The sequence below is a fragment of the Polypterus senegalus genome, chromosome 16, assembly GCF_016835505.1.
Source record: "Polypterus senegalus isolate Bchr_013 chromosome 16, ASM1683550v1, whole genome shotgun sequence".
NCBI classification, from domain to species: Eukaryota; Metazoa; Chordata; class Cladistia; order Polypteriformes; family Polypteridae; genus Polypterus; species Polypterus senegalus.
In genome coordinates this window covers 98,379,863-98,407,817 of record NC_053169.1, presented here as the reverse complement: position 1 = coordinate 98,407,817, position 27,955 = coordinate 98,379,863, and positions in this window count along the sequence as shown.

Below are 27,955 nucleotides of genomic sequence, written 5' to 3'. Positions count from 1 at the left end.
ATACAGATGGCCTAATGTTTTCTACCATTCTTCTCTTTCCTTTCCTTTTTTCATTTAAATAAAGCAAAATTATGTAACCTTCCTTTTGGAATCAGTAAGACTCTCTGGGCAAGCAAATGGCTCTTATCTGTACTTCTTATAAACGGTGCCGTGCCAAGGCAAACAGGACCGGCACTCTGGAAAAGGAAAGATTCAGATAAAATAATTTTCATCTGAGAGAATTTGGTGTTCATATATTATTACTTCACTCAGCCATTTTGTCCAAAGTTTTCCCAGGCGGTCGGCGTGCTCCACAGATGAGAACAGGCTGGCAGTGGCCCGCTGCACAGTCCGCTCCTCAGAAATGAAGAGGGCTGCCCTCGCCTTCAAACTCTGCAGATTCAGAAAACTGTGGCGCATCTCGAATACCCAGCAGTGTCAGGTTGTAGGCAGTTCGTGGCCTACGTGCCGAGCAGAGTCCTTCCTCGTGCCTGGTGTGCCGGAGGGCGGCCTGCCCAGCTCTTTAAATGGCTTGAGAGATCCTGAGAGTTTCTATCAGGCACTCTGAATTTGCCTGAAATGTGTCTGCCAAAAGCCGACGTCACTTCTAGTCGTGAGGATTGTCAGGTTTGCCAAGAGCAGTTGCTGATCTCATTGCCTGACCGACATGCACTTTTAAAAAACCTGATTATTCTCCTAAACCTTTTTATTAAAATGGAGACCCAGTCTATGATGACCATCAGTAAATTAGAGAATTGGCACAGACTGTCGTGGCACAGTTCTTGGAGAGCGGCCCATCCACTCAGCTTGAAAGGTCCTGAAAATTTCTATCGGACACACGGAATTTGCCTACAATGTCACATTATGAGATTTCTAATCATGGCTGGAGTGCCAATCCTGCCACCAACCCCTAGGTTTTCCTTGCTATTTGGATGCAGTTTAATGTCATACCCAGGATGGAGCAATTGCAGGTTAAGGGCCTTTCTCGGGGGCCTTATGGAGTGGAATTACTTCTGGCGTTTTACGGGATTCGAACCTGCAATCAGAAATCCCTAGCCTCAGAGCCACCCAACCTATGATGACCATCATAAAATTGGAGAATTGGCACAGACAGTCATGGCTGACACACTCAGAATTTCCCTATAATGTCACACTTCTAGTCGTGGGAGATGTCAGACTTGCCAGCAGCAATTGCTGATCTCATTGCCGAACCGTCAGCATATTTACATGCTATAGTGTACAGCCAGGGCCCTTGCCCGGCTGGTTTGACCTCCATACTGGGAAGACCGGGTGATTAAAGGTGGCCAGAGCGTTACCTCCCCTGGGGTAGGTACTAGATTGCACTCCCCCTGGGTTGCAGTGGTGCCTCGGACTCCTGCAGGGCTTCATGGGAGTTGGAGTTTGATGTAGCCCTGTTGGGATCCGCAGGCGCCACTAGGGGGTGCTGCAGAAGGACACTGCTGAGCCCTTATGGGCAGTTCTTCCACCTCCACCAGAAGCGCTGCTAGAAATGAGTCATCAAGAACGTGGAGCTCTTCCGAGTACCTTATAAAAGGAGCCAACAGCCACTACTCAAGGGGCCAGAGTCAGGAGGAGGACGAAGCTTGACCGGAGTAGTGGACAAGAGAAAAGATAAAGAGAAGGAACAGACTTGTTGTATTGTGCTGTGCTTGTGCTGGGACTGTGTAGTGCCTGTGGGAAACGGGGAAGGAATTTCCCACGAGGAAAAAGAAGAAATAAAACTTGAACCCAACCAGTCTGGGTGGTCCACAATGTGCTGTGGTTATACACAGAAACCTGTTTTTTTTTTTTAAATAGAGGCCCAGTCCATGATGACCATTACATTTGGATGGTCTCCCTTACAGAATCGCGGCCGATAGTCACGGCATAGTCTTTGGAGAGCACCCCATGTATTCTTTAAATGGCTTGAGAGATCCTGAGAATTTCTATCAGGTACTCTGCGTGCCAAAAGCTGATGTCACTTCTAGTCTTGAGGCCTGTCAGGTTTGCCAACAGCAGTTGCTGATCTCATTGCCCGACCAACATGCACTTTTATAAACCCAATTATTCTCAGAAACCTTTTTATTAAAATGGAGACCCAGTCAATGATCACCTAGGGTGGTGGTCCCACTTGGAGAATTGGCACAGACAGTCGTGGCACAGTACTTGGGGAGCAGCCCGTCCACTCAGCTTGAGCGGTCCTGATAATTTCTATCAGGTACTCTGAATTTGCCTACAAGGTGTGTGCCAAAAGCCGATGTCACATTATATGACTTCTGGTCATGGGGGATGTCAGACTTGCCAGCAGCAGTTGCTGAACCGTCAGTACGTGTACATGCACTTTAAAAGCTTGGATATTCACAGACACCTGTGTTTGTATTAAATGGAGGCCCAGTCCATGATGACCATCAGATCTGGATGGTCCCCCCTGGAGAATCACCACCAGTAGCCATGGCATTATCCTTGGAGAGTGGCCAGAGAATTCTTTAAATGGCTTGAGAGATCCTGAGAATTTCTATTGGATACTCTGAATTTGCTTGAAATGTGTCTGCCAAATACCGATGTCACTTTGATGTGACTTGTAGTCGTGGCGGATGTCAGACTTCTGGTTGCTCATCTTATTCTTGGACCGTCAGAGCGTTTACATGCGTTTTAATATCCGGTTATTACAGAAACCAGGTATCTAAAATCTACGGTGGGCTGGCGCCCTGCCCGGGGTTTGTTTCCTGCCTTGTGCTCTGTGTTTGCTGGGATTGCCTCCAGCAGGCCCCCAGTGACCCTGTAGTTATGATATAGCGGGTTGGATAATGGATGGATGGATGTCTGGTATCTAAAATGTCATGTCAGTAGTTGCTGATCTCATTTTATTAAATGAAGACCCAGTCCATGATGACCACCAGGTTTGGATGTTCCCCCTTAGAGAACTGCCACCGATAGTCATGGCATAGTTTTCGGGGAAAGGCCAGAGAATTCTTTAAATGGTTTTGAAGATTTTTCAAATTCATTTTGAGACCAGAAATCTTTTCACATTCTGTTAGTGTTGTTAGGACTGCAGGCACTGCAGTATTGTGTGGATCTGATATATACAGTAATCCCTCCTCGATCGCGGGGGTTTCGTTTCAGAACCCCCCGCGATAGATGAAAATCCGCGAAGTAGAAACCATATGTTTGTATGGTTATTTTTATATATTTTAAGCCCTTATAAACTCTCCCACACTGTTAACATTAATAGAGCCCTCTAGACATGAAATAACACCCTTTAGTCAAACGTTTAAACTGTGCTTCATTACAAGACAGAGATGACAGTTCTTTCTCACAATTAAAAGAATGCAAAGATATCTTCCTCTTCAAAGGAGCGCCGTCAGGAGCTGAGAATGTCAGAGAAAGAGAGAAAAGCAAACAAACAATCAAAAATCAGTAGGTGCTGTTCGGGCTTTTAAGTATGCTGAAGCACCGCAATAAAGCGGCATTTTTTAGTGGAGCATCTGTATCTTCTAAGCAAACAGCCTCTGTGCAAACAGCCCCTCTGCTCACACCCCGTCCGTCAGGCGCAGAGAATGTCAGAGAGAGAGAGAAAAGCAAACAATCAAGCACCGCACGGGAAGCATATCGTATATCATTGAGGAGTTTTATTTAATACGTAATAAATGCTCTGATTGGGTAGCTTCTAAGCCATCCGCCAATAGCGTCCCTTGTATGAAATCAACTGGGCAAACAAACTGAGGAAGCATGTAGCATAAATTAAAAGACCCATTGTCCGCAGAAATCCGTGAACCAGCGAAAAATCCGTGATATATATTTAGATATGCTTACATTTAAAATCCGCGATGGAGTGAAGCCGCGAAAGTTGAAACGCGATATAGCGAGGGATCACTGTATACAGTACCATATCATCTGCATAGAGAGACATTTTCTCTTCAAGTCCTTCTCTGATAATCCCCTTTATCTCATAAGCATTTCAACAGCGAACTGCTAGTGGCTCTATGGCGATTGCAAAAAGCAGTGGTGACAGGGGGCATCCTTGTCTAATATCACATTTTAGTTTGAAATTATATTGTTAATACAAACTGAAGCTTCTGAACTGGTATCCAGTAGTCTGATCCATGCTCAAATGTTCAGGCCAAACCCAAATTTCTCCAAAGTAGTGAAACGATAGTTCCATTCAACGATATCAAATGCTTTTACATCATTTTCTGCCATATCGACTGCCTTCCATCTTCCCTAACTTCATCCATTAACCTCCTCTTTGGCCTTCCTCTTTTCCTCTTGCCTGACTAGGGGTGCCAACCGTCCTTATTTTACCAGACATGTCCTCATTTTTAACGTGCCATTGACCGGCCGGGAAGAATTTATAACATTTTGAAAATGTCTGGAATTTTGGCTCCTAAAACGTGAAAATCTCCACATCCTTATCATTGGTAAAAACCGAAAGCCGTACACCAATCACCATTTGCAGAAGTTTTTTTTCCCCGAATCTTCACTTCCATTTCGCCAGTAGACAATGCAGAGATTCACATCTGTCCAGCTTGGCTTTTTCACTTCATCGCTTGAATTCAGCTTTATCTTTTTGGCAAGTAAACAGTTCATTATAAACATTGTTCCTTTCCTTAATTGTTTTTCATTCTAATTCACCGTAATTAAGTGAATTTATTCAAAATCGAAATGACAATTTCACGTTGTCTACATGAGATCTTATTTTCGATTCTTCTTTCAGCAGCTCGGTTAAACAAGAAGTGTCATACATCCAGGTACAGTCTGTCGTATTTAAGTGCGAGTAAGAACTGCTTTGTAATATTTTAATAGAAAATATTCTTATTACCACCTGTTGTTCCAAAATGGATTTATAATTGTGAATGAGTGAGTCAACTATTAAAGTTTCGGTTAATTAAAACAAAATCACAGATTTATTCTGTCATATAAATGCAATATCTTTTTAGTTGTCAGTTGATCAAGTAATAAGTCGATTCTTCAAGTAATTTAACAATATTGTTTCATTAACATCAATTCACAAATACCCATTATGCCGAAAAGGAAGTGCGAGTTCGCAGGCTACTTGAATATCAAATCTCCTCGTTTTCGAAATGAACAGAAGAGACACAATGAAGGGGGCGACGCTCCCATGATTCAATTTCAGTAGCAGGCTATGTCAAGATTTCTATTCATATTTATTTAAGATCCCAGATTTACTGAGGAAAAGGACTTCGGTGGAAACATATATATAAAAAAAGAAGATAAATGCAAGAAAAAGCTCAGGAAAGATGAAATCTAGAAATCAATAATTATAGGGGCGACGTCATTTTCTCAGTTTGCCGAAATCTTGAATGATGTGACCTACTTGGGTTTTTCCACAGTTGGTGAGAAAGTCTCCAGAAAGCGAAATGGTCCAAAATCTTTGTGACGCCACCGTACGTCCTTTAAACCAGGATGTGTCCTCACGAACGTGTTAATGGAAGGAGCTCGGTCTGTGAGATAACGTGGAAGCAATGACCATAAAACAGAGGCAGGGAAGCTCAGTTTGTGTTTGCATTTTTCAAAACTTTCCCTAACTGCCGGCTGAGCTCACAGATAACTGAGTCTGACCGGTGTCCTTACAAAATGTTCCGTGGAGACCTTATCCTAAAACCATGAAGAAAACATTCGATTGTACAGTAGGGGCCTGAGTCATTGGGCCGATTACTTAAGTCCCTATGAGCATAAATTGTCCACCCATAAAAGGTTCTTTGGTTGTCACTGGGAGCATTCAGTAGACATCTTTATTACTCAGCATGTGCTAATGGAAACTGAGCAAGGACTCTACCCGAGCAAGATATAATCTGCCTTCTGTAAGCCAATGTAATCATGGAAATCTATCAGTCTTTATTTTATTTGGCATCTTTTATGATAAACACCATCTAGCACTTCCCATAATAAGAAAAGAAGCACGAGCGTGAGACATGACACAGCATGACTGGTGGGAATGGGTGCTCAGATTCTGGAAGGGGATCCACAGATTACTGTTAGAAAGTTGTTTTCTTCATTCATCAATGACAGTTCTGAAATCAACTCAGGGAAGTTCTAATATATTGTCATTCAGGATCTTCTTTGTAGGGTTTAGTGAGTTTTTCCCTCAAATTTTAATTTGATGTTATCATCTCCCTGCAGTGGCGTCCTTGTTTTGATTGTGGGCACTGCCGTTTCATAGTTTCACTTCTTGGTTACTGGAAAATGTTATTACTCCGGAGACTGGTCTTCAACGACTCGTGGGACTTAAAAGGAGATTCTCGTTTATGTTTCATTTAAGAGTCAACGTCGTCACAGATGTTTCTCCTGAAATTCCTTAGGGGACAAAGACAAAAAGGAGACGTGAGATACCAGCGGGGTAAAAGGAGTCAAAACTGAGAATGTGTTTTGAAAAGTATATTTTGTGAGATCTTTTTCTAATCTTTTTAAAATATCTTTCAGGGCATCATACTCTTTACTTATCATTGGACTGATGCCCTGCAACATCTCTCTCTATATATATATATATATATATATATAATCCAACATCTGTCAGTCTGTATGTCTGTCTGCTTTTCACAACAGAACTACCTCCAGCCTCGGAGCGTACTTTACATCCGCTTAGTCAGTGAACGGATTTAGATTGGGCTTTTTCTAGAATTTGCTTGAAGTTTCTGGTTGATTTTTGCGACTTCTCTCATTGCACTATGAATCATAGTTCGCTTGCGGTACCGATTTTTTTGTGTGAATCTGAGAGACACACAGTGTGCCGAGGGGTGTTCCTTACATCCGCTTAGCTAGCGAACGAGAGAACTACTTAAAAGAATTAGATCAGATGTTTCTCTATAATTTACTTGAACATTCTGGTTGATTTTGCGACTTCTCTCATCGCACTAAGTATCAGAGTTCGCTTGCGGCACCGATTTATTTGCGTGAATCCGAGAGAGATGCAGCAGGCAGAGGAAAGGTGGTCGGGACCCTTCTCACTCACGCTCCAGCCTCAGGGCATATCTTACTTACATCCACTTAGCTAGCGAACGAGAAAACTACTTAACGGATTTAGATCGGGCTTTTTTCTAGAATTTGCTTGAAGATTCTGGTTGATTTTGCGACTTCTCTCATCGTGCTAAGAATCATAGTTCACTTGTAGGAGCGATATATTTGCGCTAATCTGAGACCGAGGCTGCGGGCCAAGGGGATGGGGAAGTGTGACGTCAGGAGTGGGAAGCCGGGCAAGGTCCTCCTTGCTGTCCTGTTTCACTTCTACATTGGTGAAGCCATGGGGGACGGCTAGTACTGAATATATGTAATTAGAAATATAAGCAAAAACACATAAAATTAAATTCTGTTTTCCGAAAATGATCATAGTTCATTTTATGGTACCGATTTATTTGCCTGAATCCGAGAGAGACAAATCGGGCTGAGTAGAGGGGGTGGGGGGGGGATGGCGGGTTTTTGGGTGGGGCCCTCCTCACTCACGTGCCAGCCTCGGAAAGTACTTTACATCCACTTAGGTAGTGAATGGATTTACATCGGGCTTTTTTCTAGAATTTGCTTGAAGATTATGGTTGATTTTGCGACTTCTTTCATCACACTATGAATCATAGTTTGCTTGCGGTACCGATTTATTTGCACAACTCAGAGACTAAGGCTGCAGGTCAAGGGAAGGGGGTAGCGTAATGTCAGGAGTGGGGATTCGGCCTACCTCTGCGTTTTGGAGTGTACCTCGCCTCCGCTTTTGATTATTGATTTTTAAGGATTATCCTGTTTCACAACTACACGGACACAGCTATAGGGGACTGTTAGTTTGATATACAATCGGTTCTATTTCTTTAATTTTCCCAATTGGAGCACAGGTGGATGAAGTGATTTTCTCATGGTCAGATGGTGTCAGCAGTGGGATTTAATCCCACAACCTCAGGGTCTGAAGTCCAAAGTCTTCACTACTATACCACATAGCCTGCCTGTTCTTCCAGAGTGATTCTGATCTAATTGGATTCATCCAATCTGGCAGTGCCTGAGAGGGTCTGTCGAATAAGATTGGCAGAAAATTCCCAAATTCAGTTAATTGAAGCTTCTCACATCAGAGCCAAGAAGACTTCAGGCTGGAATGGCTGCCAAAGGGGCTTCAGTGAAGTACTGAGGAAAGAGTCTGAATACTTGTGTCAATGGCATATTTTATTTTTTAATACATTTGCAAACAATTCTAAAATCTTTGTTTTGCTTTGCCATGTTGGGTTATTGAGTGTTGTCTGACAAAGGAAAAAAATGAATTGAAATGATATTAGCGCCGACTGAAAACTTTTTGAAGGCTCTGCACTTCATCCAACCAGAGCGCTTCACGGTCAGCCAGATGAAAGAATTGAACCTGCAGAGGAGACCTTAAGAGTTTTCAGGTTTCATGTCTGATGATGGATTGCATGCTGACAGCCCACAACGTTTGATTTCCTTTTTCAAGGCTGTCTTGTGTTTTATTTTAAATTTATGATAAGCAAACATTCTCAAACATCACAGAGGTCTGGAGTCTATCCTATGATCTTGAATTGGATAAATGCATCATGTTTTGCATAGTTTTGTGGCACCCTGAACTTGCCTGTACAAAAATGAATTCAACTAACCTGAATAGAAGTCACTGCACAATGGCAACAGAGCAAGATTTTATCAGATGTAATAAGTTAGCAGCCGGTCCAGCTGAGCCACTGTGCCAAAATGAAACATGTGGGGCAGTAAGAGAGAGCTTCAATACCGACAGTGCCGCTCTACAGCTGGAGACTGAGAGGAACCAAGGAGAGGACGACTGGGTGAGATGAACGGAAAAATGGCAGTTTATACACAGGATCATGCGGGCCTGGCAAAGTTCACCTTAGGCAAAGCATTTAGAGTGTTAGAGAGCACAAGATGAACCAAGATAATAGATAGATAGATAGATAGATAGATAGATAGATAGATAGATAGATAGATAGATAGATAGATAGATAGATAGATAGATAGATAGATAGATAGATAGATAGATATTCATTTTAGTATAGTTGGTAGGATCATAAAGTTACATAGAGGCACTATATAATAGATAGATAGATAGATAGATAGATAGATAGATAGATAGATAGATAGATAGATAGATAGATAGATAGATAGATAGATAGATAGATAGATAGATAGATAGATAGATAGATAGATAGATAGATAGATAGATAGATAGATAGATAGATAGATAGATAGATAGATAGATAGATAGGAAAGACACTATATAATAGATAGATAGATAGATAGATAGATAGATAGATAGATAGATAGATAGATAGATAGATTCATTTTAGTAGTTCACCTTAGGCAAAGCATTTATATTGTTAGAGAGCACAAGATGAATACAACAGCCACGATAATAAAAGGTTAGAGGAGAGATAGTTTCAAATATTCTTAATTGTAATAGTAAATGAGATGCTGACAATGTACAAATCGGGAGTGAAGTCAAACCCTTTTAACGTCCATGTGTGCTTGCACTCTTCTGCCAGGACTGTTTAATGAAGACCTAACCCGGTGAAAGTCCAATGACTCCTATTACTGTTTTCAAATGTGTGATTATTACCCCTGAAGCACTGAAGTTGTGTCTCCCTTGACTTTGGTGTTTTCTGTCTGCCCCCTTATTATCTGTGTGATTGATTTCTCCTTCTTCTCTGGCCGCAGATCGTCCCATGAAGGTGGGAAGCCCAAGCGAGTCGAGCGGTGAACCCCATGAGCTCCAGCCCAGCGCTGCCTGCTCGAGGGATGAAGTTGTGCAGATTACGTTTTGGAAATGACTAATGCTGTTTTCAGAATGCTCGCATGTTCATTTTTCTTCATTTACACAGAAGGAAAGATATTATTTTTGTGCAGTCTGTTCAAATATTTCTATATGCAATTTCTAAACTCTAAACTGTTTAGATTTATGTGTTGAGTAATTGGCTTTCCTGCCATTTCACAGGCTGTACAGCAGGTGAATGTAATAAAATATCAGAAAACTCTGAATCATTCCAAGCAGAGGCTGAAATGACATTACGGCTCACAGAATTATACACATTTTTATTGCGATTGCAAATCACTCTTTATTTGTTTGTTTTACCGATATTCTGTATGAGCTCACTCTGTATATACCATAAAAAGACGTTGTGTATGGAAAATATTAGAATACACTCAATACTTCATAAATGTTCCATGCGCTAAGAACTTGTGAAATGATGTTTCGCTTAAAGCCACCTCGACTTATTATTAATTTCTTTGTTTCGTGCGTATATTTCTGGCGGTATTTCAATTAGACCCACATTCGTTTTCCAGAATTCTTTGTGGATAAAATTTCTGCAGTTTGTAGAGTTGCCAGCCTTAACTTTTTTGCTAAGCAATTTCTTCCATCTTTTTTTTTTTTTTCAAAGCACTGAGGAATCTGTAATTCTTGTAAAATAAAGTGCTTTTCCTTTCTTTGGTTATCAATTTTTTGCATTAACTGTTCAATTCACTGGGGAAACACAAAGTTAAAGGTCACTTAATGCCTGTTTTCCTTTTCATGATCGCTGTAAGAGGGTGACGGCACAGTGGTGGCATGGCTGCCTCACAGTAAAGAGACCAGGGTTCACGTCCGGGGTCCTCCCTGCATGGAGTTTGCATGTTGTCTGCATGGATTTCCTTTGGGAGCTCCATCTTCCTCCCACTGTCCAAAGACTTGAAGATTCAGTGAACTGGCAACACTAAATTGTCCCAGGTGGGTAAGTGTGTGTATGCCATGTGATGGACTGGCACACTGCCTACTGTTTGTTCCTGCCTTGTGCCCTATGCTAGCTTGGTTAGGCTTCAGCAGTTGTTCTTCTTCTCTGTTCCTTTCAACCTTCAGGTAAGCCTTGTCCAACACCTCTCCTGACCCTGACCCTCAATTGAACAGAGATGGCCCCTTTTATACTGGAGTACCCCCAGTGTGAATGAGGAAGTACTCACCGGGACAAGTGGAAACCCCTGTAAGCAGCGACAGCCCTCCTCAGCAGCTCCCCCTGCCATCACCCATAGAGTCCAGAAGGGCTGCCCCATGGGACTACAACTCCCAGCATTCCCTGCTGGGATATGATTGGGCCCAAGTGTTTTGGCGGGCCATGTACTCTTGGGAGGCCTAAGCCCACCACCACAACCCATCCATCCACTGCACTTGCCTCCCGGCCAGGTAAGGGTACAGGGGGGTTTATCTCTGGCGGGATGTCAGCCCACCCTTGCTGTCCATCACACAAGTCTGTGTCTTAGCATTATCTCAAAATAGTTAACATGTTAGATGTCATTGGCACAAGCACTTTACTTTTAAAGAGAACCTTCTAATTTATTAATTCTTCAAAATGGAATGCATTTAATGATGATCATCTACTTGTCCTCTTGGAAGCAGAAGGCACTCCTTCAGGACAAGATGGGTACCAAATATCTTAGTTACACAAGAAAGGCACACTCAAAACACGTTGTGGCCAGGAGCAGGAATGACAGGTCTTGAGGAAAAATGTTGGGTGCCAACCCGGTTGCCTCATTCAATTCAACAAATGTCAAATAAACAAAAGCAGATGCTCATGGCATTAGAAATTTTGCCATCGAGCTTACAAAATGAACAAAAAAGGCTCGGCTTTAGTCGTAGGGTCAGGGTCTGTTTACTCCAGAGATCCGTCTGCCAAATAGACCCCACCTTCTAGGCAGTTGAGGTTCTTATGCTTGTGGAATCAGAAGAGGTGGGGCTAAGTGCCCTCACTGGGGGGGAGAAGAAGACAATGTTAGCAACAGCGCCCCCTCTCATCCTGGATGGGTTATTATTACATTCCTTGATAGACTCTGTGAGGAGGACCACCGACTCGTATGGGTGACAACGTGTAAATACACCTTCTACAGACAAGTGTGTGTTTTTGCTAAACAGGTCCAATCAAGTGAATTGATCACAGGTGGACTAACAATAAGGTGTGGGAACATCTCAGTGACGATCAATAAAATGGGATTCCCCTGAGGCAAATTTCAAATGTCATAAGAAAGGCTCTGGATACTTGTGTCAGTGGGATATTTCTGTTCTTTATCTGCCTTAATAAAAGGATAAGTGCCTGTGTGTCTGGCTACTATGTCTCTGTCACTTCAACTCTAACACTACTTTTACGAGTCACTTACCAAATGGCATATACTGTAACAATTCCAATTCCCTTCAGTGTCAACACAGCACAAAATCGTTCATGCACAAACATTGCATTCACTTTTCTGCAGCTTTTCAAGAAGATACCGCCATTCACTTCCAAGAACATAACATTGGCCTACCTACCGCACTATGTGCTTCTTGCAATGCTCTTCATTGGCCAGCAGAGGTCAACAAATCCGGACATTACACTAAGTGTTGTCATGCCGGCAAGGTGTCTTTGCCACCTCTATCCAAGCCCCCTCTTTTATTTGAAGACCTCTTGACTAACAAGAACCCGCTGTCCCGAAATTACTGTGATCATATCAGGGAATACAACTCTGCTTTAGCTTTCGCGTCAATGGGCGCACACATCGCTCAACCATCTGGACAAGGGCCGTATGCTTTCAGAGTCCACAGTCAAATTTATCACCAGGTCTCTCCTTTATATACAGTAACAATCCTGACATGTCACCACAATAAGGTCAGCTATATATCTTCAATTCTGCTGAGGCTATCAGTCAACGTTTGCAAAAGGAATTTAATAGCGCTTGCAGTGACATTTTGTTGCTTCAACTAGACAACATGATATGCTAGGTTAATCCCTTCTCAAAGTCTTACATGCAAATGCATGACATTATCACTCACGATTACTCTGTTACTGCTGTACGAATGGTGTTCATGGAAAATCCAGGTCTGGATATGAGAAGGTATAGTGCCCCGTCCTGTCAAACTGATGTTGTCGCTTTGTACGTGAAGACGGGGAACCTCCTGCACAACGCGACATTTGCATATATCCAAGGGGAGATGCTTGCAACCGTATCTCTGTTCTAAATATGAACTGTGACCCTATGGTTTTTCCACTGCTATTCCCTTTCGGAGATCCAGGCTGGCACATACAATTAACCCATGTTGAGTAAAAGCGAACCGCGAAAAGAACGCGAGTCACACAGCTCCAATTTTATGCTTTCAGGCTTGCCTTGAGATCTTCATTTAGTGTCTTGAATTCCAGTGGCAAACTCTTCCAGCAATACATCGTCGACGCATCTGACAGAACAGAAGACGCGCATCTACATTTCCTTCGCTCACATCAACAAGATTGGTCCGCCAGTTTTCAGTCACGAACGATTGTGTGTTGGTTCGTTCTGTGCATTGTTACAATGTTGCATTTCTTGCTGATTTATTACATTACCGATTTTTCAAATGTTAATTTTCTCCCTGTGCTTAAAAATCATTAAAAAACTGGCCTGATTATGCAGCGTATGGTACGCCGCGGGTTGGCTAGTTTGTAATAATTCATTTATTCTATGTATATGACTATATATATATATATAGTGACAGATTGGGGGCGCTATCGCTCCCTTGAACTCTTGTCCAAGACACCAGACACCAGATAAATGGCCAAAAGTAGACTTTATTCATAAACAGCGGTGCACAAAGCACCCTCCTATCCACAATACTCATTAATGAACACAATAATAAATCACTAATCACAATCCATCACTCCCAGATGAGTTGCCACCCTTCCACCTAGCTCACCTCGCCCTCTGGGAATTTCCCACAGTCCTTTATAGTCCTTGACCCGGAAGTGTTTCGCTCTCTCTGTCCATGTGACTAGGAACACTTCCGGGTCAGATACAAAGTCCTTTTTCTTCACCCCGGAGGCACGTCATTCCCCTTGTCCGTGTGACTCAGACGTACTTCCGGGCCGTAGGGCAAATAATATTCTTTGCTCCCCACTGCAGCTCCATCTAGAGGCCCCTGTGGTATCCAGCAGGGCTGTGGATGAAAACTCCATTGTCCAGGATTCCCTGCTGGTCTTCGGGGCACCTCCATGCTGTAGGGAGGGCTCCATCTGGTGGCCTGGGGGTATTGGCCATATATATATCTATACTAATAAAAGGCAAAGCCCTCACTCACTCACTCACTCACTCACTCACTCACTCACTCACTCATCACTAATTCTACAACTTCCCGTGTAGGTAGAAGGCTGAAATTTGGCAGGTTCATTCCTTACAGCTGACTTACAAAAGATGGGCAGGTTTCATTTCGAAATTCTACGCGTAATGGTCATAACTGGAAGCTATTTTTCTCCATATACTGTAATGGAGTTGAGCTCGATGGCCGTGGGGGGTGGGCTTTTGTGTGACATCATCACACCTCCCACGTAATCACGTGAACTGACTGTCAACGCAGTGCGTACAAAACAAGGAAGAGCTCCAAAAAGCGCTGAAGAAAACATGCATTATACAATTGAGAGGGCAGCAAAACAATAAGAAGCGAGCGAGTGACATATACAAGCATACTCATGAGTGCTGCTACCTCGGAAACAAAGCACGGTGTAAACCTAAAGTTTAAATTAAGTTCATAGACAGGCTGCCGCTGGCGTTTGTCATGCCCACGGCTAATGCGGGATACAAGTTTAATGAGAGGACGCAGGATATAAACGAGAGTTTTGATCACTTTGTAACTAAGTTAAAATTGCAGGTGAAGGGGTGTGCTTATGTAAATTGTGTTTGTGGGGGATTGACAGTTAAGGCGTGTGGGGGAGTCACGTCATCATCTCCCTTCCCATTCACCTCATTTCGCTCTGAGCTGAGCTCCGCAGCTAACGCAGTCTTGCAGAAGCAACTTCGTCAGACTGCCACCAAATACTCACAGAAAAATCCACAAGTTAATACACACGCTGTCTCTAGAGTTTCTCCACACTCTGAATCCTCCAGGCACTACTTACAAAAGGTTACATTGACAATCGTGTTACGTTATTTTTAAAATCTTTCCTTTTCTTAGCACAAGCAGAGCTGAGAGGCTTCAATGCATGCGCTCCATAACGCGTTAAAAAATAACGCATTTAATCACACTTTGCATTCCAAGCAAAGGGGAACTTCTGGCAATGCATGATTTCCTGGTACACCGATTACATTAATGCACACATCAGAGCTACAAAAATGTAACAGTCGGAAGAAAGTGCGTTGCTACGACTGATTGGAGGAAAATTTCATTTCAAAAGACTACCCGACGGAAGCCTTGATAAAAGCGTGGTTTTGTGCACATATATATATGTATATATATGTGGATGTATATGTATATATACTGTATACAGTATATGTATATATATGTTTATGTGTGTGTGTATATATATATGTATATACTGTATATATGTCATATATATATATGACAGCAACACTCATGACAATGACAATGTCAATCATGTTACGTTATTATTAAAATGTTTCCTTTTCTTTTTCATTACTTCTTTAACACACTACTTCTCCGCTGTAAAGCACGGGTATTTTGCTATATATATATATATATATATATATATAGATAGATAGATATATATATAGAGAGATATACAGTATATATATATATATATATAGAGAGAGAGATATATATATATATATATATATATATATATATATATGTGGTATCTGGCGGGCTGGAGCCCGGCCGGGGCAGGAGGACCGGAGGAGGGCTTGTGCCTCCTCCAGACTGCGAGGGGGCGTCCGCCCTGGTTATGTTGGGGGCCACGGGTAAGTGGCTTAGAAGCCCAGCCCTGTAGGGACCCGTGGCCACCGCCAGGCGGCACCCTGGTGCCTGATTATCCCTGGAGCCCAGCACTTCCTCCACACCAGGAAGTGCTGGGGGGAAGACGACAGGGGACACCAGGACGGCTTCCGGGTGCGCAGCCGGCACTTCCGCCACACTGGGGCATGGCTACGGACGAATGCCGGGAAGCAGCTGGAGCCCATCCGGGTTCCTATTTAAGGGGCCACCGATGGCAGAAGTCGGGTGGAAGAGAGACGGAGCTGGAGAAAGGACTGGAGGCGGCCAGGAGAAAGGCATTGAAACTGAGAGGCCTGGACATTGGGGAAACGGTGCTGGAGGCACTGGGGTTTGAGGTGCATGTGATTGTAAATATAGTTGTAAATAAACAGTGTGTGGTGGATCCAACGATGTCCGTCTGTCTGTATCTGGGTTCAAGTTCACAATATATAGATATAGATATAGATATGTATATATGTATATGTATATATGTTTATATGTGTGTGTATGTATGTATGTATGTATATATATATATATATATATATATGACAGCAACACTCATAACAGTGACAAAACAATTACATTGACAATCATGTTATGTTATTTTTAAAATGTTTAATTTTTTTTTTCTTAACTTCTTTAACACACTACTTCTCCGCTGAAGCTGGTATTTTGCTATATATATATATATATATATATATATATATATATGGAAGTGAAGGTCTGTGATACAGTATGCATATTTGCAGCTGGAGATCCACAATACTCCACTGCACCCCTCGCGGGGAACGCCAGCCAGGCTGTCAAATAAACGAACCACACGCCATGGCACAGCATAAAGGGGCTTCATCTCTGACGCTGGCGTCCGAGGTTCGATTCCCCTCGAGGGGTGCAGTGGAGTGTGTACGCCTGATGAGTCCAAACAGGGGCGAAACACGTGTTGCGTACTCTTTGCATTGTTTGACAGTAAACTATGTTACATTCTATGATCTGCTTCTCGCAGCTGAGAGGGCCCCGTGGCAGATGTTTGCAGACTGGCAGACCAACCACATTCGTTACCTGATAGATAACCACCCATATAATCAGATCGGGCCTCAGAACATGGATGCCATGAATGTAATTACTCTGATCTCCAGGCTGTCATATAAATGAACCACATGCCATGGCACAGCGTAAAAGGACTTTGCCGCTGACGTCCGAGGTTTGATCCCCACGAGGGGAGCAGTGGAGTGTGTACGCCTGATGATCCCAAATAAGGGCGAAACACGCGTCACGTACTCTTTGCATTATTTGACAGTAAACTATATATATATATATACGAGTTGCGATCCAAAAGTTCCCGGAATGCATTTATTCTGCAGCCAGTAGAGTTTGGTTATATCAATTGCCGCTAGATAGCAGTTCAAGTTGTCCTTGAGAGCTGTTATCACGCGTTATAATGTCAGCGCAGTTGTTTTTCAAGTCGCAGTTCTCATTTAAACTTTGATTGTATCTGTGAAGGGTTGTTCGTGAAAATGAGTGATTTGAAAGACCCAAAAAAGCTCGACAAGTTCACAGCAACACCAAGCCAATGCTCATTTGCTTCTTTGATGTGAAGGGTGTCATCCACAAGGACAGACGGTGAATGGAGCGTTCTACAGGGATGTTCTAAGGCGTTTGCGAAATCGAATTCGCCGAACACATCCTCAGATGTGGGATGACAAGTCATTTCTTTTGCATCACGACAATGCACCAGCTCACACATCTCTGATTGTGCGCAAATTTTTGGCTTCTACAAAGTTTACTGCCATTCCCCACCCTCCATACTCCCCTGATTTAGCGACGTCTGATTTTTTGTTATTTCCTAAGATGAAGATGAGGCTCAAGGGACGTAGATTAGAGACGGTGGAGGAGATCCAAGTAACAGTAACAACCGACGTCTTGAACACACTGACAAAAAATGACTTCGAGAGGTGCTTCGAAAGGTTGAAATCTCGCTGGGATTGGTGTTTCAACTCAGCGGGTGACTATTTTAAAGGAACTGTTCACCATTAATTGTTATTTGGTTCGTATGCTTTTAAATAAATGCATTCCGGGAACTGGTGTGAAGACAACAATCTATCTCTCAATGTCGACAAGACAAAAGAGATAATCGTGGACTTCAGAAAATCACGTTCTGCCCACATCCCACTCAGCATCAACGGTTTAGACGTGGAGACTGTTAGGAGTACGAAGTTCCTCGGTGTGCACATAACTTACATGGACACATAACACCTCATCACTAATCAAGAAAGCCCAGCAGAGACTACACTTCCTGAGGCGGCTGAAGTGAGCACGTCTTCCCCTTTCCCTCCTCACCATATTCTACAGAGGCACCATTGAGAGCGTCCTGACCAGCTGCATCACTGTCTGGTATGGAAACTGCAACATATCCGACCGCAAACGCCTGCAAAGAATAGTGAAGACAGCAGAGAACATTATTGGGGTGCCTCTCCCTTCACTACAGGACATATTTTACAAACGCAGTGTCCGCAAGGCCTGTAGCATTGCGCAGGACCCCTTACCCCCTTCACATGGACTTTTCACACTTCTGCCATCCAAGAGAAGATATTGCAGCATCAAAGCCAAATCTGCGAGGCTGCAGGAGAGTTTTTACCCCCAACTGTACTAACCACCTCTCTTCCTCCCCTTCTGCAGAAAGAATGATTGACACCCTTCTATCTGACGTCACCTCCGGGGTTCATCCACCTGGCCCCGCCTCTTGCTCCCAGAATGCCTTAAATTCAGAGGAGTCACCATCCTAGTCAGTCTATCTAAGATGATTTGTTTTGTTGTAGCGGTGCCACATAGTGTTTAAATGTCAGTGCTGTGTGTGTCTCGTTTTCATTGTCCCATTGACTGCGTTGTGTGTATCAGTTAATGTTGTCCCCGTAAAGGAGGACGGATGATGGGAGGAGTTCACAATCACTTACCTGGAAAACACCTGTATATCAATTAATCAATTACTGCCGTCACGGATTATTTAAGGAGAAGAGGAGGAGACGAAAGGGGAGACCAGCACGAGGAGAGAGAAGGAGAACAACCAATAACGCATTCACGATTACAACCTGCCTGCCGTTTCATTCCATTGCGCTATCATCCAGTTTGTATTTCATTCATCCGGACTGCCTTTCAACCTGCTTACCGCTGAAGACCCCGGGGTCGAATCATCATTCGCCGCACGCCGAGGAATCACGGTGAGGTTATTCAAACGCCGGAAATACGAACATTACTATCGTCATTAATCAGTACCCGTATTCAGGACATTTATTTCACGCACGGACTCAAGTTCATGATCATTCCGTTTGCCAGCCATTTGTCGTTTGTGTGGTGTGTGTCATATGTAACGTGGACAAGGGAGGGGATTTATATATATATATATATTGTCGGGTTTGCTGTGGGATTGTTGGGGTGGAGGAATATTTGAGTGTACATTTGTCTTGTGGCGTGTCTTGTCCCATTTAATACATTTATTCTTGTTTCCTTTTACATTCTGCTTATTGTCTTTGCTTTTCAAACCGTCGATTGTGGGGAAAGTTAATCTGTGTAGGAGTACGGCTTGACAGGAAAAGGTTTCTCAGTCAATTATCCAGGCCACAGGTCTTGGAGGTGTAGCTGCCGGCTGGGAATAAGGGGTCGGCCGTTACATTGTATTACAACACAAGTTTTCTTTACATTTATTGCTTAGAGTTAAACGGGGTTCGCCGCAAGATATCCAAAACACTGCCTAAGCTAGACCTTAAAATTCACTCACTCCCATTCAGGGATTTTATCCGTAATCTCGGAAGGTTAGGAACTCCAGTTTAGACCCCCAGTTGCTCCTATAATTGTGACATGCATGAATTACAAAACAGTACCGGAAGCAATGCAAAAATATTCTAACACCGTAAAGTCATTTTTTTAATCCAAAAACTGTTCTTAAATCTAAATTCTGCATAATTCACAACCCAAAATGAATATAAAACCACAAAGATAAATACAGCAGAAACGTCACAAAAAAAATAATGATAAACAAATTTGGCTTAGCTGTTAGCTGTGCTAACAGTAAAGTCCAACACAGTCCATCACAGCAGAATGGAATGAAAAACGCTGCGAAGACCCCTCTGAAGGAAATGTAAAGTTTTGTCCTACCAGGTTCCTGTATGTGTTTGTGAGTACACTCCAACAAACTTCATTACAGTCGGCTTAGAAAGTTTTGAGTGAGTCTCTGTCATTATCCAATGTGACTCCTGGTATCACACCCCCTGGCAACTTGGCATTGCGACCTAGCAACAGACCCCAGAAAATGCCCCCACCCTCATTAAAAAAAATAATAAATAACAAAACAAAACATGGATAACCCTCTGCAAATCTCAATTAAGACAGAAAAGATAGACTTCTTCATTTAAATACCTTTCCTGGCATTAGGGATAGCAAAGCTGGCATCCCGAGAAGGCTGGGTGCCATATCAATAATATAAAGAAGACGTCTCATATTGTCTGCTGCCTGGCGAGTAAAATCCGAGAAGCTGAAAAACTTTAGGAAACTCAATAAAGAAACAAAGCCAGAGGCCTGCTGCCAGTGTCAGTCATGTCTTTGTTTAATTTGTTGAAATTAGTTTTAATTCTAAATAAGCAACACATGTAGGCTAGGGTTACAAAACCAAAACCTCCGCAATGAACCTATTTCGGAATCCAAGCTAAATTAATAAAAGACTAAAAAAACGGAAACCATTTAAATTACATTCATGTGCCTAGATTTCATCCAGATTCCTATTTGAGAGTTTTTAACGTTTTAATCGAAATCGAGGAAGTTAATTAACACTAGAAGCTCCACGGCTGATGGCAACTGGAATTGTGTTTTTTAAATCCTTCATTATTTCCGTGGTGTGCTTCTCACACTCCTGACCCTTCCTCGACTTTTCTCAAATGTTGTCGAAACACTGAAATTCTGTTCTATCGATGTTTCGGGTTCAAGGGATTATGCCAACTGGAATGACCATCTCTTGTTTTTTCCTTGTGATTTTCCTTTTTCAGGTGAGTTCACAGGTTTGATTGATAGATTTATGAATTTATCAATTACTTTTAAATGATTCAGTCGTTAATTTTGTTTGTAGTAGTCATGAGGACGCTAAGATTCACACTGATTTGTTAATTTTATTAAGGGGTCCCCAGGAACACACAATATCCTGACCCAGCATGCATTGCAAACTCACACACAAAAACACTGATAAGCAGCTCAATGAATCGATAAATAAATAACAAATTAATCAAATAATGAAGAGAAAAAAAGGATATCACACAAAAACGCGTGCACAAAACCCCTTTCCAGTTCCACGACGGTGATAATTATTTACATATGTGAAACCAAACGAAACAACTGACAATACTCAGTATGCAATTAACACTAACAATCAGGGCCACATTAAGACCTTTAGAGGCCCCAAGCACTTTAAAGAATTTGGTGCCCCCATCTCTATATATATAAAATCTAACATCTGTCTGTCTGTCCGCTTTTCACGAGAGAACTACTTAACGGATTTAGTTTGGATGTTTTTCTGTAATTTGCTTGAACATTCTGGTTGATTTTGCGACTCCTCTCATCGTGCTCAGTATCATAGTTCGCTTGTGGTACCGACTTATTTGCCCGAACCCGAGAGAGACGCGGCCGGCCTGGGGGGGCCTCCTTTCTCATGCTCCAGCCTCGAGGAGTAACTTACATCCACTTAGCTAGCGAACGAGAGAACTACTTAACAGATTCTTTTTTCTAGAATTTGCTTGAAGATTCTGGTTCATTTTTTTTGACTTCTCTCATCGCGCCAAGAATCATAATTCGCTTGCCGGAGCGATATATTCACACTAATCTGAGACTGTGGCTGCGGGCCGAGAGGAGGGTGAAGCGTGATGTCAGGAGTGGGAAGCCGGACAGGGTCCTCCTCGCTGTCCTGTTTCCCTTCTATGTGGGCGAAGCCGCGGGGGACGGCTAGTACTGAATATATCTAATTGGAAATATAATCAAAAAACGTAAAATGAAATTTTATTTTTAGAAAATTATCGTACGTCTGGCACCACTGTCCTGCACTCACTCCCAGTGGACGACTGAACGGGACAGCCGAGATGACCAAGACAAGAACGATCACATGAGCCTCGGTGGACTGTGTGGCAGTTAGCTGATTCTAATTTTGTTCTATTTCCAAGATTAATAGATATCATTAACCTCTATTATTACTTTTTATTATTATTTGTATTATCTTATATATATATATATATATATATATATATATATATATATATATATATATATATATGTATGCAATTTTTTCCTTTAATGCGTGAGCCCCTTTTTGTGAAACCTGCCATTCAGCTGCACCATTTGGAATTTTGCACCATATGGTCCACGGTAAATCCAGCAATAGAGACTTTTGGTGGTGTCCCCCTTCCCTTGATGCCCTAAGCACGTGCTGATTTTGCTTAATGGTTAATCCAGCCCTGGTAACAGTAAAGCCCAACAGAGTCCAGTACAGCAGAAGCAGATGACGATGGGGAATGGAATGGAAAACGCTGCAAAGAGCCCTCTGGAGGAAATGTAAAGTTTTGTCCTACCAGGTTCCTGTTTGTGTTTGGCAGCACTCCCCAGACAAAGACGTATCCAACCAGGATGAAACTACACTGCCAAGCAGGCACAGGACAGCACACACATATCTAGAAGAAACTGTAATCCATGGTAGTAATAGTGTGTTTGATGCGTAGAGAGAATTACAGGCTGCTGATTGCGACCCCATTGGCGTCTTTTTTGGCTCCTTTCTTAAAGACTATCCTTCGTTATCCTTCTTCCCAGCAACTCCTATATCTGCCCACTAGTGTAATTCTGTAGGTGCTGCTGGGATTTGAAGTCAATTTTAGGCAGTGCTGCTACGTGTTTGCTTCTGGTTGCCCCCTGTTTCTCCTGGTGGTAGTTGTTTTGTGTCATTTGTTGCCATAGACGGCGGCCCCAACACGTATTGTATTACCTATTCAAAGATATAAAGATCGGCACAACAGAACCATAATTATCCAAATTTCACAGGTTCTGCCTCTCCATTCATTTCACTGGTCAATAGTCCTGTCTTCAATTCACAAGCACAGTATTATGGGAATGTCTTTCCTGTCTATGTTGTACGTTAATCTTTCCAGATGTAACTATTAATAATATCTTATGAAAAATGCAGACGTTTTGCTAATTTTTGGTTAATGAACATGTGGATTTTGAAAGACGTGTGAATGTTTTTCACATTGTTTGCTCTGCACCTCCCACACCTGCTCCAAGTGCTCTGTTCTGCAGTCCGGAGGAAACGAGGAGGACTTGCAAACCTTTATTGACGACTGTGTCAATTGTATCAACCGGGCCCAGTGGAGGGTGGGCGACCAGCTAGCTTCCACACCTGATCACTATTCAGGTAGGGGATGTAGTCTTGGGGGTCGACATCAGTGATAGTCTGGACTGGCCCTAATAGCACACAGGAACCACAGAAGAAAGGGCAGAGCAGGCTCCTTTCCAGGCTGGTTGGTGGTGTAATGGAGTGGACAATGCTTTCTTGGCACACTTTGGGCACATTAATACCAATTAATCATCACATGTAATATGAATATTGCTGCTGACCAGGTGCATCCTTCATGGCCACAAGTTGCCTATCATCTAACGGCTATTTCCATGATGATTATACATGTCACAAAGAAATCTGTTTTTATGAAGAAGACAATGATATGATATAGACATGATACCAGCATAGGAGAGACATCCCCACCCACAATTACAGCAGCCCAGGTGAGCAGAGAGCTGAGGAGACTTTGTGCCAGCAAAGCAGCGGGTCCAGATGGAGTATCGCCACGACTGCTGAAGGCCTGTGTGCTGGAGCTGGGGAGTCCTCTACAGCGCATCTTCAACCTGAGCCTGGAACAGGGGAGAGTCCTGAGGCTTTGGAAAACATCTTGCATCACCCCAGTCCCAAAGGTATCACGTCCTAGTGAGCTGAATGACTTCCAGCCTGTCGCTCTGATGTCACATGTGATGAAGCTGGTGCTTCACCATCTGAGGCCACAGGTCCGCCACGCCCTCGACCCTCTGCAGTTCGCATACCAGGAGAAGGTGGGAGCGGAGGATGGCATAATCTATATGCCACACCGATCCCTCTCCTACTTGGACAGAGGCAGTGGTGCTGTAAGAATTATGTTTCTGAACTTCTCTAGCGCCTTCAACACCATCCAACCTCTGGTCCTTAGGGACAAGATGACAGAGATGGGAGTAGATTCATACCTGGTGGCATGGATCATGGACTATCTTACAGACAGACCTCAGTATGTGCATCTCAGGAACTGCAGGTCTGACATTGTGGTCAGCAGCACAGGAGCGCCGCAGGGAACTGTACTTTCTCTGGTCCTGTTCAGCCAACATACATCAGACTTCCAATACGACTCAGAGTCCTGCCACGTGCAAAAGTTCACTGACGACACTGCAATCGTGGGCTCCATCAGGAGTGGGCAGGAGGAGGAGTATAGGAACCTAATCAAGGACTTTGTTAAATGGTGCGACTCAAACCACCTACAACTAAACACCAGCAAAACCAAGGAGCTGGTGGTGGATTTTAGGAGACCCAGGCCCCTCATGGACCCCGTGATCATCAGAAGTGACTGTGCAGAGGGTGCAGACCTATAAATACCTGGGAGTGCAGCTGGATGATAAACTGGACTGGACTACAAATACTGATGATCTGTGCAAGAGAGGACAGAGCCGACTATACTTCCTTAGAAGGCTGGCGTCCTTCAAAATCTGCAATAAGATGCTGCAGATGTTCTATCAGACGGTTGTGGCGAGTGCCCTCTTCTACGTGGTGGTGTGCTGGGGAGGCAGCATAAAGAAGAGAGACAAACTGGTGAGGAAGGAAGGCTCTATTGTAGGCACGGAGCTGGACAGTTTGACATCCGTGGCAGAGCGACGGGCGCTGAGCAGACTCCTGTCAATCATGGAGAATCCACTGAACAGGATCATCTCCAGACAGAGGAGCAGCTTCAGCGACAGACTGCTGTGACCATCCTGCTCCACTGACAGACTGAGGAGACCCCACACTATGCGACTCTTCAATTCCACCCCGGGGGGTAAACGTTAACATTATATAAAGTTATTGTCTGTTATACCTGCATTGTTATCACTCTTTAATTTAATATTGTTCTTTATCAATATGCTGGTGCTGGAGTATGGGAATTAACCCTTGGGGTTAATAAAGTATCTATCTATCTATCTATCTATCTATCTATCTATCTATCTATCTATCTATCTATCTATCTATCTATCTATCTATCTATCTATCTATCTATGAGTTCAATTATCTTCAGTGGTCCTTCCCAGTCAGAGGGTCTGAATCCATGAGCACACCTTTGGGATTTGGTAGAGTGTCAAATTGGCAGCATGAAGGTGCAGCAGCAAACAAATCCGCAGAAGATGCAATTGTGTCTCAGAAGTCTCAGAGGAATACTTCCACCATCTTGTGGAATCCCTGCCTTGAAGAACTGAATTAGTATAGTGGTCCTAAGAATTTCCACTGAGTATGGAGAAAGGCCGCTAACGTTTAGTGCTGTATAATTTAGAGGGGAAAAAAAAAAACGAACCAAAACACGCACTTAATTACCTAATTTTCTTTCTGTCAGCACGTCTCACAATACGGCTTTTGGCTACAAATACCTCAACCACTTTGTTGTCACATTTAATGAACCTTTTCTGCCTTTAGGAGAGACTAAGTAGTGGAGCACCTGTCATTAAACCTCTTGAGCATCACCCTCTTGACCTTCTTAAATGGCTTACCAAGGCAGAACTCCATGGTGGTTGGAGCAAAGCTTCACTCCGCTGCACGTTCCCTTTAATAGATGCAGAAGTATTTCAGAGATGATGGTGATGGTGAATGAATCATTTGGCCGTTCTTCTTTTTATAATATTCAACTGTGATTTGGACCCTCTTTTATGACACCACACTCTGACTGATGTAAAAGAAAAGGACATGTTTGTCACACTCTGGTATTAGATGGAAAGAACTTTTAGCAGGGAATATATTGCTTTTTTAATCTAATCTCACCCAACCACCTTAAGACACACACACACACACACACTCGCCTTTTATTGTAATTATTTTTTAAGGGATGGTTATTGTTTTCACTTCATGTTAAAACAAGCCCAAGTTAAAGTGTAACTAACCGGGGCAGAACTGACAAGAAGAAGAAGTCTGCCACAGAGACAGCTTAGATATATAAAAGAGTATCGAACCAATCGCCTGGCGCAATGCGGAATAAAAAAATCATAAAATCCAAGCATTATATAACAGATTAGGTTTCCAAATACCACCCAGGACGGCGCTGTGTTTTGTTACAGTCCTAAAGGAAATGTAAACAGTCCTAACCCTGTCATACTTAGTGATGCATTACAGAGCTGCTACTGTAAGCCCTAACTTGTAAAAGGTTATGCAAATAGAAGAGAAGGACAAGGAGAGATGACAGCAAGGTAGACTTAATAGACATTCCTGTCATTCCACTGATAGCCCGAGTTCTGCAAACATTTGCTATCATTTGTAACCATTCCTTGACAATCGCCTGCAAAGAGTGATGTGTACCATGAACATGACCATTTTAAAGGGTTTTAAACCATTTTTGTTGGCTCACCATTTACAAAAATGTGTCTCTTTGTTCATATATATGAATATATCTGCATTTATATGTATATAAATATATATATGTTTGTATTCATATATATATATATATAGAAATATATACATACAGTATATATTTATATATGCAGATATATATGTCTCTCATTCAAACAGATGGTGCATCAAAAACATTAACACTGCTACTACAAATCCCATACCAAATGGCATATTGCACAGACATATGCATTGCATTTGTCATTCCAACAGATGGTGCTTCTGTACTAATGCATATACAGGGTGGTCCAGATCTAGTTATGCAGGTTCAGATCATCTGGTTGACTTTCATTTACGTAGGGACAATTCCATTTCGGCACAAAGACGTTTCTTCATGACATCAGTTCGCACACTTCTCAATGGTCCTGGATTTTTTGGGTGATTTTCTATGTAATAAACTTAATAAGTTATAGTGTAATGAAAATTGCATAATTAGATCTGGACTACCCTATATACTGTGTATATGCGTGTGTGTGTGTGTGAATATAAATTTATATGTTGTCAAGCTTGGGAAGGTGTAAACAGGTTTCCAAGGAGTGGTGGCTCTGAAGCTAAGGATCTGTGCTGGTATCCAGAAGGTTACCGGGTAAAATCGCCGTCACTGCCAAAAGAGATCCTACTCTGCTGGGCCCTTAAGCAAGGCCCTTAACCTTCAATCGCTCCAGCAGCACTGTACAATGGCTAACCCTGCTCTCTGACCCCAAGGGGTATGTGAAAACTAAAAATTTCCTAATACGAGAAATTGTATAAGGCGAAATACAGAACAAAAATAAAAAATTGTTCAGAAGGCATGAACAGTCTCAAGACTTTATTCAAAATTGGAGTTTTTCTTCAGTGCAGGTAGGAGCAGTGATGCGAACAACGTTCATCCTGCTTTAACTGCCTTCTTCTTCAGATTAAAAGAACACAAAGCCTTCCTGAACCTTCTTCTTCGAGTAGGTTCATCGGCTGGAAAACATTGGTTCAGGTAGATGCAGTCAGGAGAAGAGAGCTCAGTATTAAATGTCCAAAATATCAGCTGTCAAGCACGTTACGTGGTGAGCGTGCAGCTGACCCTGCAGAGGGCAAGTTAAGAGTGTGTTTGTTTCCCATTGAAATACTGTCTAAGAGGGAGATTTTCAATTGGTTTGCATCTTTGTACAGCTGCCACAGCCGTTGGAAATGGTGAACAGATGGCAACAACAGTCACACCTCCTTGTGAACTAAGTGACATTCCAAAATGGGCTCGGCCAGATGAGACAGCCCATCTGAATTGTTGTGTGCAGAACCAGGACGATGACGGACAATAAAATGAAACAACTGTAACAACGGGGCACTTTAACATTTAATCACCCGACACGCTTACTCAATTAGTGTCTGGTGCTCACCATATCTTCTCCTTTCCGCTTCACAGTCCTGAGAAGACACTCAGTGAGGGCATTAGACTCCGCCCCTTCCGATTCCCAGGTACATATCCCTTGGTCCTTGGAAAGAGGAGTCACTCGGTACAAGAACACACGGCAGGATGGAGCTCCTAAACCAGCGACTAAATGGGGCATTGCCAAGCTGAGAGGGGTTGTCAAGCTTAAGGAAGCACT